Raw genomic sequence first — 18,449 nt, 5'->3', positions numbered from 1 at the left:
CTAAGCAAAGAGGCCCAGACCTCCCTCTCCCCAGCCACCTCCTCCAGCTTATCCGGGGGAATACCAAGGCATTCCCAGGCCAGCCGAGAGATATAATCTCTCCAGCGTGTCCTGGGTCTGCCCCGGGGCCTCCTCCCGGTGGGACATGCCTGGAACACCTCACCCAGGAGGCGCCCAGGGGGCATCCTTGTCAGATGCCCGAACCACCTCAGCTGGCTCCTTTCGATGTGGAGCAGCAGCTGCTCTACTCTGAGCCCCTCCCGGATGGCCGAACTTCTCACCCTATCTCTAAGGGAGAGGCCAGCCACCCTTCGAAGGAAGCTCATTTCTGCCGCTTGTATCCTTGAGCTCGTTCTTTCGGTCACTACCCACAGCTCGTGGCCATAGGTGAGGGTAGGGACGTAGATCGACCGGTAAATTGAGAGCTTCGCTTTTACACTCAGCTCCCTCTTCACCACGACGGACCGGTGCAGCGTCCGCATTACTGCAGCTGCAGCCCCAATCCGTCTGTCGATCTCCGGCTCCCTTCTCCCATCACTCGCGAACAAGACCCCGAGATACTTGAACTCCTCCACTTGGGGCAGGAACTCATCCCCGACCCGGAGTGGGCACTCCACCCTTTTCCGGCTGAGAACCATGGCCTCAGATTTGGAGGTGCTGATCCTCATTCCCGCTGCTTCACACTCGGCTGCGAACCGTTCCAGTGCGAGCTGGAGGCCCTCACCCGATGAAGCCAACAGAACCACATCATCTGAGGCCACCAAAGCGAAAGCCCTCCGCCACTTGGCTGCGCCTAGAAATCCTGTCCATAAAAATTATGAACAGAACCGGAGACAAAGGGCAGCCCTGGCGGAGCCCATCACCCACCGGGAACGAGTCCGACTTATTGCCGGCAATGCGAACCAAGCTCTTGCAACGGTTGTATAGGGATCGAATGGCCCGTAGCAATGGGCCAGACACCCCATATTCCCGCAACACCTCCCACAGGACACCCCGAGGGACACGGTCGAATGCCTTCTCCAAGTCCACAAAACACATGTAGACTGGTTGGGCAAACTCCCATGCACCCTCAAGTATCCTGGAGAGGATAAAGAGCTGGTCCAGTGTTCCGCGACCAGGACGAAAACCGCATTGTTCCTCCTGTATCCGAGGTTCGACTAACGGACGAACTCTCCTTTCCAGCACCCTGGCATAGACTTTCCCAGGGAGGCTGAGGAGTGCGATCCCCCTGTAGTTGGAACACACCCTCCGGTCCCCTTTCTTAAAGATGGGGACCACCACCCCGGTCTGCCAGTCCACAGGTACTGCCCCTGATCTCCACGCAACATTGCAGAGGCGTGTCAACCAGGACAGCCCTACAACGTCCAGAGCCTTCAGGAACTCGGGGCGGACCTCATCAACACCAGGGGCTCTGCCACCAAGGAGTTGTTTAACTGCCTCAGTGACCTCGCCCCCGGAAATTGGCGGGTCATTCCCCTCATCCCCAGACTCTGCTTCCTCCTCGGAAGACGTGTCAGTGGGATTAAGGAGGTCCTCGAAGTATTCCTTCCACCGCCTGACAATTTTCTCAGTCGACGTCAGCAGCGTTCCGCCAGCACTATACACAGTGCAGGTAGAGCACCGCTTTCCCCTCCTGAGACGTCTGACGGTTTGCCAGAATCTCTTCGAGGCAGTCCGAAAGTCTTTTTCCATGGCCTCTCCGAACTCCTCCCACACCCGAGTTTTTGCTTCAGCCGCTGCCCGAGCCGCGTTCCGCTTGGCCTGTCGATACCTGTCGGCTGCCTCCGGAGTCCCACAGGCTAACCAAGCCCGATAGGACTCCTTCTTCAGCCTGGTGGCTCCCTTCACCTCTGGTGTCCACCATTTGGTTCGGGGATTACCACCACGGCAGGCACCAACCACCTTGTGGCCGCAGCTCAATGCAGCAGCTTCGGCAATGGAGACGCTGAACATGGTCCATTCGGACTCAATGTCCCCAGTCTCCCTCGGAATGCTGTTGAAGCTCTGCCGGAGGTGTGCGTTGAAGATCTCGCGGACTGGGGCCTCTGCTAGACGTTCCCAGCACACCCTCACTACGCGTTTAGGTGCACCAGGTCTGTCCAGCGTCTTCCCCCGCCACCTGATCCAACTCACCACCAGGTGGTGATCAGTTGACAGCTCAGCCCCTCTCTTTACCCGAGTGTCCAGCACATATGGTCGCAGATCTGCTGATACGATTACAAAATCGATCATCGACCTACGGCCTAGAGCGTCCTGGTGCCACGTGCACTTATGGACACTCTTATGTTCGAACAGGGTGTTCGTTATGGCCAAACTGTGATTAGCACAGAAGTCCAATAACAGAGCACCGCTCGGGTTCAGATCAGGGAGGCCGTTCCTCCCAATCACGCCCCTCCAGGTCTCGCTGTCGTTACCCACGTGAGCATTGAAGTCTCCCAGCAGGACAACAGAGTCTCCAGGTGGAGCACCCTCCAGCACCCCCCCCCCCCCAGGGACTCTAAGAAGGCTGGGTACTCTGAACTGCCACTCGGCGCATAAGCGCAGATGACAGTCAGGACCCGTTCCCGACCCTAAGGCGCAGGGAACAAACCCTCTCGTCCACCGGGAAAAACCCCAACGTACCGGCAGCAAGCCGAGGGGATATTAGGATACCCACCCCAGCCCGCCGCCTCTCACCAGGGGCAACTCCAGACTGAGACAGAGTCCAGCCCCTCTCCAGGAGACTGGTTCCAGAGCCCAAGCCATGTGTAGAGGTGAGCCCGACTATATCTAGCCGGTACCTCTCAACCTCACGCACTAACTCAGGCTCCTTCCCCACCAGAGAGGTGACATTCCATGTCCCTATTGCCAGTCTTGGCAGCCGGGGGTCAGTCCGCCAGGGCCTCCGCTCCTGGCCGCCACCCGGCACACAATGCACCCGACACCTATGGCGCCTCCTGCGGGTGGTGGGCCTGCGGGAGGATGGGCCCATGTCTCCTCTTCGGGCTGTGCCCGGCCGGGCCCCATGGACTAAGGCCCGGCCACCAGACGCTCGCCCTTGGGCACCCTCCCCGGGCCTGGCTCCAGGGCGAGGCCCCGGTGACCCTATCCCGGGCAGGGTAAACTGTTCCCTCGGTGTCCTTTTCATAAGGGTCTTATGAATCGCTCTTTGTCTGGTCCCTCACCCAGGGCCAATTTGCCATGGGAGACCCTACCAGGGGGCAAAAGCCCCCAGACAACATAGCCCCTGGGATCCCTGTGACACACAAACCCCTCCACCACGATAAGGTAGCGATTCAAGGAGGAGCTCCAAACATCAATTTCAGAAATATACAGAAATTATAACGCTTTCAAAACAAAGCTTTTAATCTGTGTTCTTTAAGTGTTCTTTCACTGTTTTCTCTGTGTGATTGTAGGGTCTTTACCTTACAACATAAAGCAAATTCAGGCACCTGTTGCTGTGATTTGGCTCCATATAAATAAAGTTTAATTGAACAGTGGACAGCAGGACTTACTAACTCCCATTGCAATATGTCCGTGCTTCAGAAGGCAGAGGTTTGAATGAGGAACAAAGGGTTTTAGTCAGAGCTGTAGAAGGGGAGTCAGACTTCTTGCTGTCAGGGGATGAGGCGGAGGAGGGCCAGACATTAGAGCGGGAAGGTGAAAGCTCAGAGGACGACATACCAGCTTTCAAGGAGCCTGCGCAGGGACAAACTGACAACGCTCGCCACTCATTATAGATAAAAAGCATCGTGTAAGATAGGGCTCTGACGTTTTTTCACATTGCAATGTGTAGAAGTGGAACACACACACACACACATACAATAAAATAAAAGTTTGGTTTCTTAAACTATTTGCTTTGCTGATTTATATAATTAATATATTTCCCAAAGGTGCACTAAACTCCAGCTCTTCTTTCCATATCAGTTCTGTTTCAAACCTCCTAAAATTGGGTTTAAAAAAAGTTTACAATATGAAAAATTAAAAGTGGGACATTGTTGCCCACAACCACCAAAACTGGAGGCTCTTTGATTACATCAAACAGTTAATAAGCAACCAGGTTTTTTTGGGGAAAAATGAGTCACAGCACATAAAACTACAAGAAGGTGCTGCTATCTGAAGGCATCTTTAAAACTGAAAGCATTTTTTAGCATGTGTATGTTCACAGTATGACTCGGACATCCTCCATCCAGACCCAAGTCAAGTACCCTAGCTTACACAATATAATGGATTCCTGGTGTCACGATTTTGTCCCTGCGCAGGCTTCTCAAAAGCTGGTATGTCCTTCTCTGAGCTCACACCTTCCTGCTCTGATGTTTGGCCCTCCTCCACCCCATCCCCTGACAGCAATAAGTCTGACTCACCTTCCACAACTCTGAGTAAAATCTTTCCGCCTCACTCAGCCTTCTGTCACATCCACGGTGAGGTGACATAACAGCACAGCTTTAGGTGCCTGTTAGCTGCTGAATGCAGTTTGACCAAAAAGCTTGACTAAGAGAAGTTCTTTTTAAACAGGGTTTTTGTGTTGAAATGTGTTTCTTTCATTTTTAATTTCCACAGTTTTAATGCTCATAAAATAAAAAGGAATGTTACCAGAAAAAAAATGAAAATATTATTACGTTAAATCATTTTGGGATATCATGAAGGACAGACTATCCCTGGGTCTCAGAGATATGTTCTTGTGGCTACTCTCTGTTTTCCCAAGGGGTCATGGTGGTGAATTTATCCACATGTTTGAGTTGACAAATTTTGCACCAGTTGCCCTTGTGACACAACATACATTTATCCAGGCGTAAGACCAGCAAAAAGAATACACTATCTTGTGATTTGTTCCTCTTCTTGGTCTCAAACCAGGGGTCTTTTGTGTGTTAGTCAAATGTGTTAGTCATTACACTGTGGAGCCACCAAATCTATTTTAATAGGATCAGTTTTTTAAGCTTTCTAGAGTCCCAGTTTTGAAAAAGCGCCACCTGAATTACTGATTCCCAAAACAAAAACTTGCAGGAGATACCAGTGCAGCTGTAAGGTAGCAAGTGGAGAGTTCGAGGTGTAGCTCAGCTAATTCAATGGAATAAATTTTAAATGAATTTTAAATGCATTTACTTCAATAAGTTGTAACTTTAGTAAATGAAAAGTAGTCAGCAAGCAAGTGAGTAGACTGCTGACTCAGTAACGTAACATGGTTGGAGTAATGTTAATTATGTTAGCTTTAAGACTCAGGGAGTTAAAAGAAAATAGCGAAACCCACCAAAAGCAGTAGATTAAAGGTTGAAACTAAAAGTAAAGCAATACACGATTGAATAATTAAATGTGAAGGGAAACAGCGAAGAATGCGTATCAATATGTAAAACCGCTACAAAGCTCTGGATAAACAGATCCAAATAGTGGCTTAACACAAATTTAATATGTCTGAAAAATACTAAAATACAAGTATAGTTCAGCAGTTCAGATGGATGTAGCCAATGTCACACCATCTGTTGATTTGTGGACTCGTATTTTACATTTTGAACCAGTAACTTTACTTGGAACCAGAAGTCACCATGTTTGGCCAAGTGGGTCTAGCGCTATCTAGCTAGCAAACCTCATGAAAAGGCAAAACCACTGTTTGTAGCTTTTACTTATTAAAAGACTGAAAAATTGCAGTTTCATTCACCAAACCTGGAGGACAAATGTCTTAGGGGCAGTTACAACAGGGTATTTACTTATCAGTTAAGAAAAAGCAGCTAGTCTTGGCTACCTGCACCCAATGCTCATGCTAACAGAACCCCAAAGTGGACTTGTGTGGCTGGCTGAAACTGAACCAAGCAAATGTATAAACCTTACTAAACTATGGACCCATTTATTTAACTATCGTGTAATTGCATTAAAAACTCAAAAAGGCAAATAAAGCACCAGTTAGTGGTCTAATTTATCTGTCACGAAGGACTGCAGACAGCTAGTAGCTAGCCTCCTTGTTTTTATATACCTGCTGATCAAAGTAACCGCACCCCTAATGTTAAACTTTAATTAAAGGATTTTTTTGTAGCAGGCCATAAACAGTTTTATTTCTATTTTTTTGCTACAGTTAAACGTATTTGGGTGTGCTGATGAGTTTAAGTTTGTTTTTTGAGTCTAAAGGACATACTTTAAGAAATCAATATTTTATCAAATCTTGTAGTGTAGTAACTGTGGTGTCTCTTTTCATTATAACAAAAAGGTAAAGTATCATTACCTTACCCGAAACAGTGTGGGTGTGTCAGGGAGTCACTCTGGTGGACAACGTGGACGGCGGCGAGGAGCTGCTGCTCACTGATGTGCGCTCACTCCTGTGCTCACACTGAAAGCTTTTATCTTTCATTCAGAGTTTGTATATAACATTTGATTATGGAAACGTACTGGACTGTTGATGGTGCTGTTGCCTCTTTTTGTACAGCTTTATTGTGATACTTTGTTCCCAGTACGCTCTGTTCTCTCTGCTTGTGTGTCCACAGGAGGCCTTCGGTGTCCCGGGCTTCACTCCTGAGGAGAAGATGACCGTGTACAAACTGACCGGAAGAGTAATGCACTTTGGAAACATGAAGTTCAAACAGAAACCCAGAGAGGAGCAGGCTGATGTGTCTCCACTGAGGGTAGAGAAAGTTTACCTCCCTCTCTCAAGTTTACCCCAGTTCTTCTCTTTTTAGCTCTCTCCTTCTCCTAAAACATGCCCTTCCATTTTGACATACAACCAAATATTTTTTCATCCACTGCATATTGTTTTTTTTTTTGCTTCCATTAATCACAGTCTTGGCAGCAACCTATTTTTCAGCTGTGTAATTAGATCCTTGTCCTCTCTCTCCTCTAAAGTGGCTGACAAAGTTGCCCACCTCATGGCCATCAACTCCGGGGAGCTGCAGAAGGGCATAACACGCCCCCGCGTCAAGGTTGGCAATGAGTTTGTGACCAAAGCTATGAGATCACTTCAGTACTAAAGGTCCTTGTGATTACTTATTTAACAAAGGTGCCGATGGACTCATTCACATTTTAAAGATCATCCAATTTTCAAGTCAGAACCAAGACCAGTGTGTGTACTCCATCGATGCTCTGGCAAAAGCCACCTATGACCGCATGTTCAAGTGGATGGTGACCCGCATTAATAAGACACTGGACACCGAGATGCAGTGGCAGTTCTTCACAGGAGTGCTGGACGATGCTGGGTTTGAAATCTTTGAGGTAAGCTTTAAGCAGAGTGGTCTCGATCAGAAGCTACAATATGCTACTTCCTCTTGTCAGCTCGCAGGGTCATGCTCTGTGCTTTGTCTCCAGTTCAACAGCTTTGAGCAGCTGTGCATCATCTTCACCATCAAGAAGCTGCAGCAGTTCTTTAACCACCACATGGAGCAGGAAGAGTACAAGTAGGAGGGTCTTTGTGGACTTTGGCCTGGACCTGTTGCAGAGGGTAACGCAAACATACTCTCAGAAACGCTGTGTGCACTCACGGGGCATTATTTCCACCTTAATGTATTTTATCCCCCCCTCCAGCCTATTGGGATTTTATCCGTCTTGGAGGAGCAGTGTGCGTTTCCAAAAGCAACAGATGCAACTTTCACAGCAGCTCTGTATGAAAACCACCTGGGCAAGTCCTCCAGCTTCCTCAAGCCAGAAGGGGGGAAGAAATTGGCCAAGGCCCACTGATGCACTATGGCGGCACTGCAAGTACTTCTTAAGAGATTACTGGCTGGTAAATACACGAATGGCTCCAAACATGTGTATGTGATGGAATAAAGTTATTTCAAAATGCTTCTGTCAATGAAATCAATGCTAATGTGTGACTTTAAGCTGTTTTTACTAGGGGTGCAACGATACACAAAATTCACAGTTTGGTTCGATACTTTAGTGTCACGGTTCGATATTTTTTCGATACAAAAAAAATGTTCATGCCTTTTTAATTTGTCATTTATTAAAATTATAAATATATATTTTAACTCAAAAGTACAGTTTTTAAATTTAACCCTAACCCTTGTGCATGTTTTTTATTTTGACAGCGAATGCGCACCTGCGGACCACTTATGTGCAGCCCTGGTTATTTAGCTCGTCATATTGCAGCCACAGAAATTATTTTGTCCATGAAACCATAAAGCTGCACTTTCTTTTTGCCTTATAGTCTGATTTGTCATAACTTTTCCGTTTTGTGGTAAGCTTTTCTTTGGCTGTCACTTCTTCACCCTGACCTGTCTTATTTGGCTCAGCAGAACTGAAATATATATCCTGCTGCTTTTACACACGCACTCACATAAGCTCAGCGATTCTCTGCGATCAACCTCTCACATGTTTAAGCTTGCTGCGGGAGATTTCACTTGTCATGTTTGCATAGTAAGCTACCAATTAATAAGACGATGTCAGAGGAATTGGTGCACAAATTATCATCACTCACAGATCAGTGCTGTCGCTCTCTATACACAGTTCGCGCGATTGCAAAGTGAAAGCAAAAAACAAGAGCAAATTCAAACGCGATTTCAATATGTCACATATTGACAGTGGCTCACCGATGCCAATGACATAATTACCCAGCTACATTTCTGAAAGAATGCAAAAGCATTGACATATATTTTTGCTTCCTACGATAGGCCGACGGGCAGGGCAGAGAGATTTTGGTAGCCCGACTGGAAAAATCGCTAGCCCCAGGACGTTGGGCTAGCGATATTGCGAGCCCTGTATCTGATTGAGGAATCACTCATCTTTGGAAAAGAGTTTATTACAGAGAAATGTCTCTTTCCAAAATAAAAGCTATACTATACGCTTCTTCTGGGCTATATTCTCAGCAGCATATTAAACATATCAGGTCCCCATAAGGAGACTCATGTGCTAACGGCTGTCTAAATGACTCGGGTAAAGTTTGTAGCATGCGTGCTTATTGTTTTTGTCTGCTTCCACTTGTCTTTGCACTAGGATGCTGTCGGAGTAAATGTGCAGTCATATTCGTTGTGTTCCCACTAGTGCTTTCAGGTTAATCTCGTTCAAATGACCTTAACGCCACAACACGGCAAATCTCCGTTAACGAGCTACCCCTGATCGCCCCGTGCATGGGGCTAGACTGCCAACACGTTAACGAGCTAACTGCGCTAACACACTAGCTCCCACCCATGTAATTGAGCATTGCGTGGCACATCCAACATACTGTTTTACTTTAGTCCATGACTCGCTTACCTTCAGGGTCATACGTCACATGAAAACCAAAATAATTCCAAACGCCAGATCTGAATGAGGGTGGGGAGGTTCAATTTGCCATGTTGCAAGGAGAGCTTAACTTCTGTCTCGCTAGCTTGCCCTGCGCTCTTCCTCCTGACTATGCTGTCTGTGTTGAGCGCTCAGTGGATCTGCGCTCGACAGTGCAGCCTAGGCGGAGTAGTCGAACGCAGATTCACTGAGCGCTCAACACAGACAGCATCGTCAGAAGGAAAGTTGATAAAATAAATTACAAATTTTGTATTGTTCGATACATATGCGTACCGAACCGAAAGCACTGTATCGAACGGTTCAATATCGATACGAATATCGTTGCACCCCTAGTTTTTACCTCTCATAGGTGGGCTACAATATAACAGCGTGGCTGGATAAGAACAAAGACCCCCTGAGTGAGACAGAGGTGGGACTCTTCCAGAAGTCGTCAATGCCCTTGCTGGCCCCTCTCTTCAAAGAAAAGGACACTTCCGGAGGATCCAAGAAACAGAAAAAAGGGTCTTCCTTCCAAACCGTCTCCAAATTCTACAGAGCAACTCACACAGCCACAGGAACAAATACACATCTGCAGATACTGCACGATACCCATAAAGTAACAGAGGGTAAAAAAGGACTTAAGGACAATACAAAACGTAAAATTCAAGAAATAAGAACAATGCAAATGTCATAGATTGCTCATAGTCTACCTTTAACTACTTATGAACAACATAAGTTGTTTCTTGTAAAACAAAGGGGGGCTCTGTTATGGAGCGGCTGTGTGCAGACAGGAATCGTGGACCCAAAAGTGCAGACACTGAGAGGCACCAAGTAAACTCAAAAAACAGCTTTAATGCTGAACTAAAAAAGAAACCAGAACTGAGACTTTAAACATAAACTCAGGCACGCAGACAAAACACACAGCAAAATAAACGGTAGATCGCAACACAGAAACACAGGGCTTAAATACACAGAGGGAGCAATCAGGGAATGGGTAACAGGAGGGAAACACAGCTGGGCCAAATCAGGCCTATCGAGACAAGGGGAAGCAAAACCAGATACATTAACCTCAGACAAGGACCTTCAAAATAAAACAGGAAACATGACACAGACTGAACTAAAGACGCAGACTCGCACGCACTGCAACAAAGGGAACAGAGACGTGGGACCAGGGCAGACACAGACACTGACTGGACACGGGGATATAGCAACTAAGGATACACAGAGACGCGAACTAGACAAGGGAATACAGCTGACAGGGGAGACAGAGCAACTAGAGAAGACAGAGACATAAACTATAAGACAGAACTCAAAGAAACCAAAGACTAGAAATTATAAATAATATAATAAACTCAAAAACCCTGGGTCAACGACCCAGGCATCCTAACAGGCCCAGCAAAAAAAGTTTGGGAACCACTGTCATAGACATTGGTGAATAATTTTAGTTTCCAAATCTGATCTTGGTATTCGTGATTTCATTCTTTATTGTTTGTGTTTCAAAGGTGTGACAGACAGTCTTCTCATCCTGCACCAGCATGCCTGTAGTGGGGTGTTAGAGGGAAAGGATTTCCTAACCCAGAGTTCAAACCAAGGTCTAACTACATCTGTATTTATCCCAATCATTCTAGTGTATATACACATACACAATGTAACTAGAGTTTAGTTAGTTCGATCCCAACAGAGCACTTCAATCTTGGACTCTTTACCTTAAAATAAGATAAGATAAGATAACTCTTTATTGTCATTGCACAGTCATACATAGTACAGTAGTACAATGAAATTGGAAAACTGTACTACGTCGGCACTACATATAACACAACACGACACGATATGCAGTGTTGGGAAGGTTACTTTTAAAATGTATTCCATTACAGAATACAGATTACATGCCCCAAAATGTATTCTGTAACGTATTCCGTTACGTTACTCAATGACAGTAACGTATTCTGAATACTTTGGATTACTTAATATATTATCATGCTTTTTACAACAACGTGAATGTACTATTGCTGTGTGATTTATTACTATTACTGAAAGTCCGCGACTCCGAACTGTAGTAAAGGGACCTCTGACTAATACGGCGGGGTCCCTGTCGGCTCATAGCCGAAAAATAGCTTTACTTTGTTGTGTGGGTCAACTTTTTTTGACAGAGACAGAGAGAGGCGTTGAAAGGCTGCTCCAACGGAACTTATTGTTTTCGGAGGAAAACACGAACACGGTGTACAGTCGAGTCTTAATAGCTTACTTACAACTGGGCTCGTCAGGCACTCTTCTTGGCTGCAGTGGTTATTATTATATTTACATGCTTCCAGCTCCCGTTTTTCCTCGATGACAACTCGTACCTTTCCACTCCCCTTTTTCTCCCTCCTTGCGCGCACAGACCCATAACGTGTATGGCAGTCCATTCTCCGTGCAACACGGACTACACTGCCCATGATGCTACATTGTTTAGAGCTATGCTTGTAGCATTCTGCCTGTTAGCTTAGCACAACAACAACGAAAAGGCGCTCTCTCACCCAGGAAACACACAGTCCCAGAGAGAGAGAGCGTCGCCATGTAACCATGGCAACCGTAACGCTGCCGCCTGGAACAACAGAACGTAGCTGTCAAACAAAACCCAAACAGTCCTGACCCGCGACAAAATGAAACAGGAAAGTACCGCAGTGTAATCCATTTATTTCAACAAAGTAACTGTATTCTGAATACCACCTTTTTAAACGGTAACTGTAACGGAATACAGTTACTCATATTTTGTATTTTAAATACGTAACGGCGGTACATGTATTCCGTTACTCCCCAACACTGACGATATGACACATCACAACGCAACAAACACACAGTATATTAACTTAGTATAAAAAAGAAGAATAAGTGTATGTGTATTGCACACTGTTATTATTGCACATTAATTATTATTGCACCTTGTTATAAATATAAATATTATTATTGTTATTATTTTAAACATTGTTACCTCCCCCCTAAAAAAGTCCAGGGAGGTAGCCAGTCAGGTCAGCTATTCGCATTGATCAGGGCTAAATACACAGAGTCCTCAAGTCCTCAAGTCATGCGCGGCTCAGCTGGCTGGAGTGTTCACACACACATCTTCAACCTTTCCCTCTCTCTGTCTGTAGTCCCAGCCTGCTTCAAAATGGCCACCATCGTCCCTGTACCCAAATCCTCCACCATCTCCTCATTGAACGACTGGCGACCTGTAGCCCTGACCCCCATCGTGAGCAAATGCTTCGAGAAGCTGGTCAGGGACTTCATCCGCTCTGCACTACCCGACTCACTGGACCCTCTACAGTTCGCATACCGCCACAACAGGTCCACTGATGATGCCATAGCCCTGACACTACACACTGGCCTGTCACACCTGGAGAAGAGAGACACGTATGTGAGAATGCTGTTTGTAGATTATGTAACGGAGCGAAGGTGATTTTATTTCCACAGTGTCGTTTTTTTTTTTAAAGGAAGGAAACCTTCCTCCAAACGGACAGAGCAGTGGAGCCGCCAAGGGAAAGCACACGATTAAAAAACTGTATAATTAAAATATAATTTATTATATTTAAATAGTTAAAAATGCAAAATGAATTAAAACAACCTTGGCCAAGGGGTAACACAATAAAAAGCAATAAAACACAACATTAAAAGTCCAGTGGCATCCGCCACGATATAAAAGTCACAAAGAACTAAAAAAGTCCAGCGAAGTGATGTAAAAGGGAAACCCAGCGGAGTCCTCGCCTTCCTCCCCGCATTCCGCGTCCTGGTACGCTGAAGAAAGGGAGGGAGCGGCAGTCACTATTCTTTTCGGCAATTTTCATTCAATAAAAGGGGCTAAGTCGAAGACTTACCCCGGGTGGGCAGAGCTCTCAACTCCGCCCGCCGCTTCTTTAAAACTGCAAATCGGCACCAGCTGTCTCGCCGCCTCTGCTCTCCCGCAGTGCACAAGCTGGGCTCTCGTTACTACTGCCGTCCGCCTGTTCGCTCCGCGTCCCTAGTCGCTGGTGCTGTCCGTCCTCCTCGAACGCCAAGCTCCAACCCTCTTATGTGTCACTCAGCACTCTGTAAATTACACTGCCTTTCCTCTCAGGTGTGTCCAATTAGTAAAAATGGGGAAAGGCGGAGTCTCTCCAGGACAATTTGACGGTATAACCAAAACATGCAATCTAAATAAAACACTGCACAAAATATAACCAGTACATGCAATATAAAAATATAAATAAGTACACTTCACATTAAAATACAGCACAGCAAAACAACATCCGTCCTTCCCTGGATGACATCTACAGCTCAGCATTCAATACCATCGTTCCCTCGAAGCTGGACAGGAAACTGCAGGATCTAGGACTGAGCAGCTCCCTCTGCAGCTGGATCCTTAGCTTCCTGTCTGACAGACGCCAAGTTGTCAGACTGGGCAGCATCACCTCATCCCCCGTCACACTGAACACTGGTGCTCCACAGGGGTGTGTACTGAGCCCTCTCCTGTACTCACTCTACACCTACGACTGCACAGCCACTAACAACTCCAACATCATTGTGAAATTTGCGGACGACACTACAGTGGTGGGTCTTATCACCAACGGTGATGAGACGGCCTACAGGGAGGAGGTCAGCGCCCTGACCCACTGGTGTCAAGACAACCATCTCACCCTCAACGTCGCAAAGACAAAGGAGTTGATAGTGGACTTCCGGAGGTGCAGAGAAGTACACACCCCCATCACCATCTGCGGCGCTGCTGTGGAGAGAGTGAGCAGCTTCCGGTTCCTTGGAGTACATCTGGCTGAGGATCTTACGTGGTCAGTACACACAAACAAAACAGTGAAGAAGGCGCAGCAGCGCCTCTTCTTTCTCAGGAGACTGAAAAGATTCGGCATGAGCCCCCGCATCCACAGGACCTTCTATCACTGTGCCATTGAGAGCATCCTCACTGGATGCATCACCACCTGGTATGGCAACAGCACCGCCTACAACCGCAAAGCTCTCCAGCGAGTAGTGCGGTGCTCTGAACGGATAATTGGAGGTGAGCTTCCCTCCCTCCAAGACATCTACAGGAAGCGCTGCCTGAGGAAAGCGGGGAGGATCATCAAGGACTCCAGTCACCCCAGCCATAAACTGTTCAGACTACTTCCATCAGGAAAGAGGTTCTGCAGCATCCGGTCCCGTACCAGCAGACTGAGAGACAGCTTTTTCCATCAGGCCATCAGACTGCTGAACACGTCATAGACACCTCAGCTTCACTACTGGAACTTCAACATTATGCACTCCATACTGTACAGTAATGCCACTGTTTTGCACATGTCTCACTCTGTATATTTTTATATATTTTATTTATTGTTTACTCTATTTAATCTGTAAAATATGTGTATACACACACACACACACACACACACACAGAAAAACATTTAGTATACACATCCAGAAAATTTTTTTTGCATATACTATTATATATTGTACATATATTTATTAGTTTCAGATTTAGCCATTCGTATATTTGCCTGTTTATGTTATTGTATTTTGCACAACTCTGTTGCTTGTGAAGCTCGCACACAAGAATTTCACTCACATGTACTGTGCCAATGGACCTGCACATGTGATGTGACAATAAAAGTGATTTGATTTGATTTGATTTATTGCCCTGTTGTAAAAGCTGTCCTTGAGTCTGTTTGTTCGGGACCTCAGCAGCCTGAACCTCCTGCCAGACGGCAGCAGCTTAAACACCCCGTGTCCTGGGTGTGTGCAGTCCCGTAGGATGCTGCGTGCCCTCTTGAGACAGCGAGTGCTGTACAGGTCCTTCAGGGAGGGAAGAGGATGTCCAATGATTTTTTGGGCCATATTGATGACCCTCTGGAGTGCCTTTCTGTGTGCTGTGGTGCAGCTGGAGAACCACACACCGATGCAATATGTCAGCACACTTTCAATGGAGCAGCGGTAGAAGACGGTCAGCAGCTCCTTCTTCAGGTCCATTTTTCTGAGGATTCTCAGAAAGTGGAGACGCTGTTGGGCCTTCTTTAAGACCGCAGAGGTGTTAGAGCTCCATTGGAGGTATATAAAGCGCCTTGCGGTGAAAGTTGTTGTGATTTAGCACTATATGAATAAAATAAAGCAATCATTTGAGTGTGATCATATTTTTTGTTACTCTTTTCCCTCTCTGGTCTTCTCTGTACTATGTCCAGGTACTATATCCTCAACACCCACATCATCCTCAAGGGACTTGCTGACAACAAGAAGGCCTCTGAGCTCATCCTAAATTCCATCGGCCTAGATAACATGGAGCCACTCCAAGGTACACCACTATTACAAAGACCCAGAAGAATGAATGCTACAATATTCCTTCGCTTCAATAAAATCATACATTGTCTAAATTTTCTTATGATTTAAATCTTCAAAAAGTACAAGTGATGATTATGACTGTTAAATACTATCTACTATTGGCATCTGGTACAGATATAGTATAGTATATAATATTGTAGTACTAGTATAATACTGTCTGTAATATGTTCAAAGCTGTTTATCTAAAGACTGACCATAGGTCTTCTTTTTTTCTATCATTTCCTTTTTTCTTTGTCTTTCTTTTTTCCATCTTTTGCTTGTCCGTGTTTTCCTCCCATCCTGCCAGGATTCTTTTTCCATGCGGGCATCCTGGCAAAGCTGGAGGACATGCGTGATGAGCGGCTGGCAACGATCATAACCATGCTGCAGGCTCAGCTTAGAGGATTTCTGATGAGGATTGAGTTTAAGAAGATGCTGACCCTCAGTGTGTGGATCTGTTTGTATATGCATGCATGCACAGTACTGTAGCCGTTTTGGTTGTTCTTTCTGCATTTATGTGGCGCGTGTTATGTAGAATTGCACTGATGGGTATCCAGCACAATGTGAGGAAGTTCCTCCAGTTACGCTGCTGGGGTTAGTGGAAACTCTACACTAAGGTCAAATTTTGAAATTACTCCTCTTGACAAATGATTAATTATCATCATCATATTTTCATCATCATATTTCTTGCTTTGTGCCGACAGGTGAAGCCCCTGCTGATGGTCAGATGTCAGGAAGAGACCTTCAAAGCTAAGGAGGAGCTGAGGGTGGCAGTGGAGAAGGTGAAGGGACTGGAGAGCTAGATTAAAGATCTGGAAAGAAAGCTTGTCACTCTGTCACAAGAGAAGAATGACCTTGCCCTGTCATTGGCTGCAGTAAGTAGATCATTATGTCTACACACAGCACTGCTTAGCAGATGTTTCTGTGCATTTATGCTATATTTAGAGTCCTGCAAATTAAATTCCTGTAGTATATTGGAAATCTTTTTTCTGCAAAGTAGCACAGTAAAACAACCAATACAATAAAAGGCTGATGCCTTTGTTGTTTCTTTAGTGTAAAGGATGCTTATGAGCCAATGTTTGTGCTTCCCATGTGTTACCGTTACATCAGGATAATACATATTATACATCTTTAAATCGCTTTGTTTCTCTTGTGCCTTTGTCTCTCTGCAGGAGCAGGACACAGTGGGTGATGCAGAGGAGCGCTGCACACGGCTGATGCACCAGAAGGTCCAGCTGGAGGAGACTGTGCAGGTAATTTGCAATACAGGATCTGTACTGTGTTACAGACGTCTTTAGCATCTACCAGTAGAGCTCAGTGGAGGCCATTTGGTATAATCTGCAGTAATACAGCAGCAAACAGGATAAAGGGAATTTTTTTGGTCAGTAATAATAACTTGGATCGCCAGTATATGTGAATATAAATGGAGTAAAATTTAATGTTGGGATAACTAGCAAAATGGCCTTGTGTATGTTTAGCACATACACAAGGTCGAATACTCATTAAATGAGGTCATTATTATTTAGAGCTTTTCATTTCTTGGAATCCACAAAAAGTCTTTTTTTTTCTTTTTCTTTTTCTTTTTTACAAACAATTGTGAGTTTAGGATCTAAATGAGCGCCTGGAGGAAGAAGAAGGCAACACAGCGTCTCTTCACAACCAGAGAAGGCAGCTGGAGGGGAAACTGCATAAGCTGAGGAGAGACCTGGACTCCCTGGAGTCTACACTGGCCAAGACTGAGAAGGAGAAACAGGTTAAGGGCACAGGGAACAGGAGTGTAGCAGCTGATGAGATGTAGCTCATTTGCATTTTCTGTGCCTGCAGACATTTGGACAAATAACCACAAAACCAGGAGATTTGATGCAGAATTTGAAGGTTATGACTAAATGCTGGTGACCTGTCCAGAGTGTACCCTGCCACTTGACGAATGGGAACTGGCATATGAAAAGTGAGAGAGGGGACAAGAGTGCTCTCTCTCTCTCTCACACACACACACACACACACACACACACACACACACACACACACACACACACACACACGCAGATTTACATTTATTTCCTGGACACTTGCACTTGATAAACAAAACTTTCTTCCTTGAAAGCCTAACCTAAAAGTAAACTAAAATTTGTCTTCATCTCAAAATTTAAAGCCCGACATTATAGATACATGCTTTTTGTCTCATCATATTGACCTCATCTGTAAGTATAACATAGAAGAAGATAAAGGTTTACACCATTTCTACATATATTTGTGTATGTTCCTGTTATCTACAAACTGTCAGTGGAAATGGACCCTCTTTCATGTTCTGCTGTGTCCTTTGTTGTGTGTTTAAAGGAGAGACTTTGAAATTATCAACACGAACTAGAAGGAGGAGGATGAGCAAGCTCTCAGCACCACGCTCACCCAGAAACTCAAAGAACACCAGGTTGGTGAAACTACAATAGCTTTTTATTTTCACTATATTCTTAATAAGGGTTATTTGAAACTGTTCCTTCTTCTGTCAGGGCTAACAGGGTGTCAGAAGCACCGTACAAGATGCACACTTTAGCAGTTGTAGATGCTATTTATGCAAAACCTGAACTACAATTGTAAATTATTTTTAGCAGCACAGATGGCTGTACTAGTTAGTCTACTGTTTATACAGAAAGTTCCAACACTCTGAGTCTGGTGGTCATCTGACCTCTCTGACGGCATCATCATGAAGCTTAAATTTCTATTCATCCATTAAATGTCTTACCAACAGTTGGAGGATTGTTCATTTTCTTTTGGCTGCTCCCGTTAGGGTGAGCCACACATCATCTGCCTCCATCTCACCCCATCCCTAGCATCCTCATCTGTTACGCATATCCACTATCTGTCCTCTGCACATGTCCAAACCTTCTTCTAAACCTCAACCGGAGGAGTCAACCGGAGCCGTCTCTCTGATGTATCCTGTCCATCCTGGTCACTCCCAAAAGAATCATAGCATCTTCACGCTACAGGAT

The 18,449-nt window shown here is 45.5% G+C and overlaps 1 pseudogene across 1 annotated transcript in view; it reads left to right on the top strand.

The window, feature by feature from the left end:
- The window catches only part of LOC146575804 (myosin-16-like), a 28,572-nt pseudogene that overhangs the window by 5,157 nt on the left and 4,966 nt on the right, over positions 1-18,449 (top strand). Inside the window, exons 9-24 of the transcript XR_014892299.1 lie at positions 2,723-2,745; positions 6,205-6,272; positions 6,450-6,574; positions 6,779-6,906; positions 7,004-7,170; positions 7,264-7,396; positions 7,480-7,649; positions 9,524-9,769; positions 12,023-12,543; positions 15,327-15,436; positions 15,770-15,904; positions 15,994-16,079; positions 16,167-16,337; positions 16,635-16,715; positions 17,069-17,256; positions 17,970-18,018. The product of XR_014892299.1 is annotated as a myosin-16-like (transcript). The remainder of the gene's footprint in view (positions 1-2,722; positions 2,746-6,204; positions 6,273-6,449; positions 6,575-6,778; positions 6,907-7,003; positions 7,171-7,263; positions 7,397-7,479; positions 7,650-9,523; positions 9,770-12,022; positions 12,544-15,326; positions 15,437-15,769; positions 15,905-15,993; positions 16,080-16,166; positions 16,338-16,634; positions 16,716-17,068; positions 17,257-17,969; positions 18,019-18,449) is intronic.

The sequence above is a fragment of the Mchenga conophoros genome, linkage group LG4 (genome assembly GCF_057382185.1).
Source record: "Mchenga conophoros isolate Kocher_MC1m ecotype Shallow Benthic linkage group LG4, M_conophoros_male_GT1.1, whole genome shotgun sequence".
Taxonomy (NCBI): domain Eukaryota; kingdom Metazoa; phylum Chordata; class Actinopteri; order Cichliformes; family Cichlidae; genus Mchenga; species Mchenga conophoros.
The sequence above is the reverse complement of the archived record's forward strand: the minus strand, read 5'-3'. Positions and strand labels throughout refer to the sequence as shown.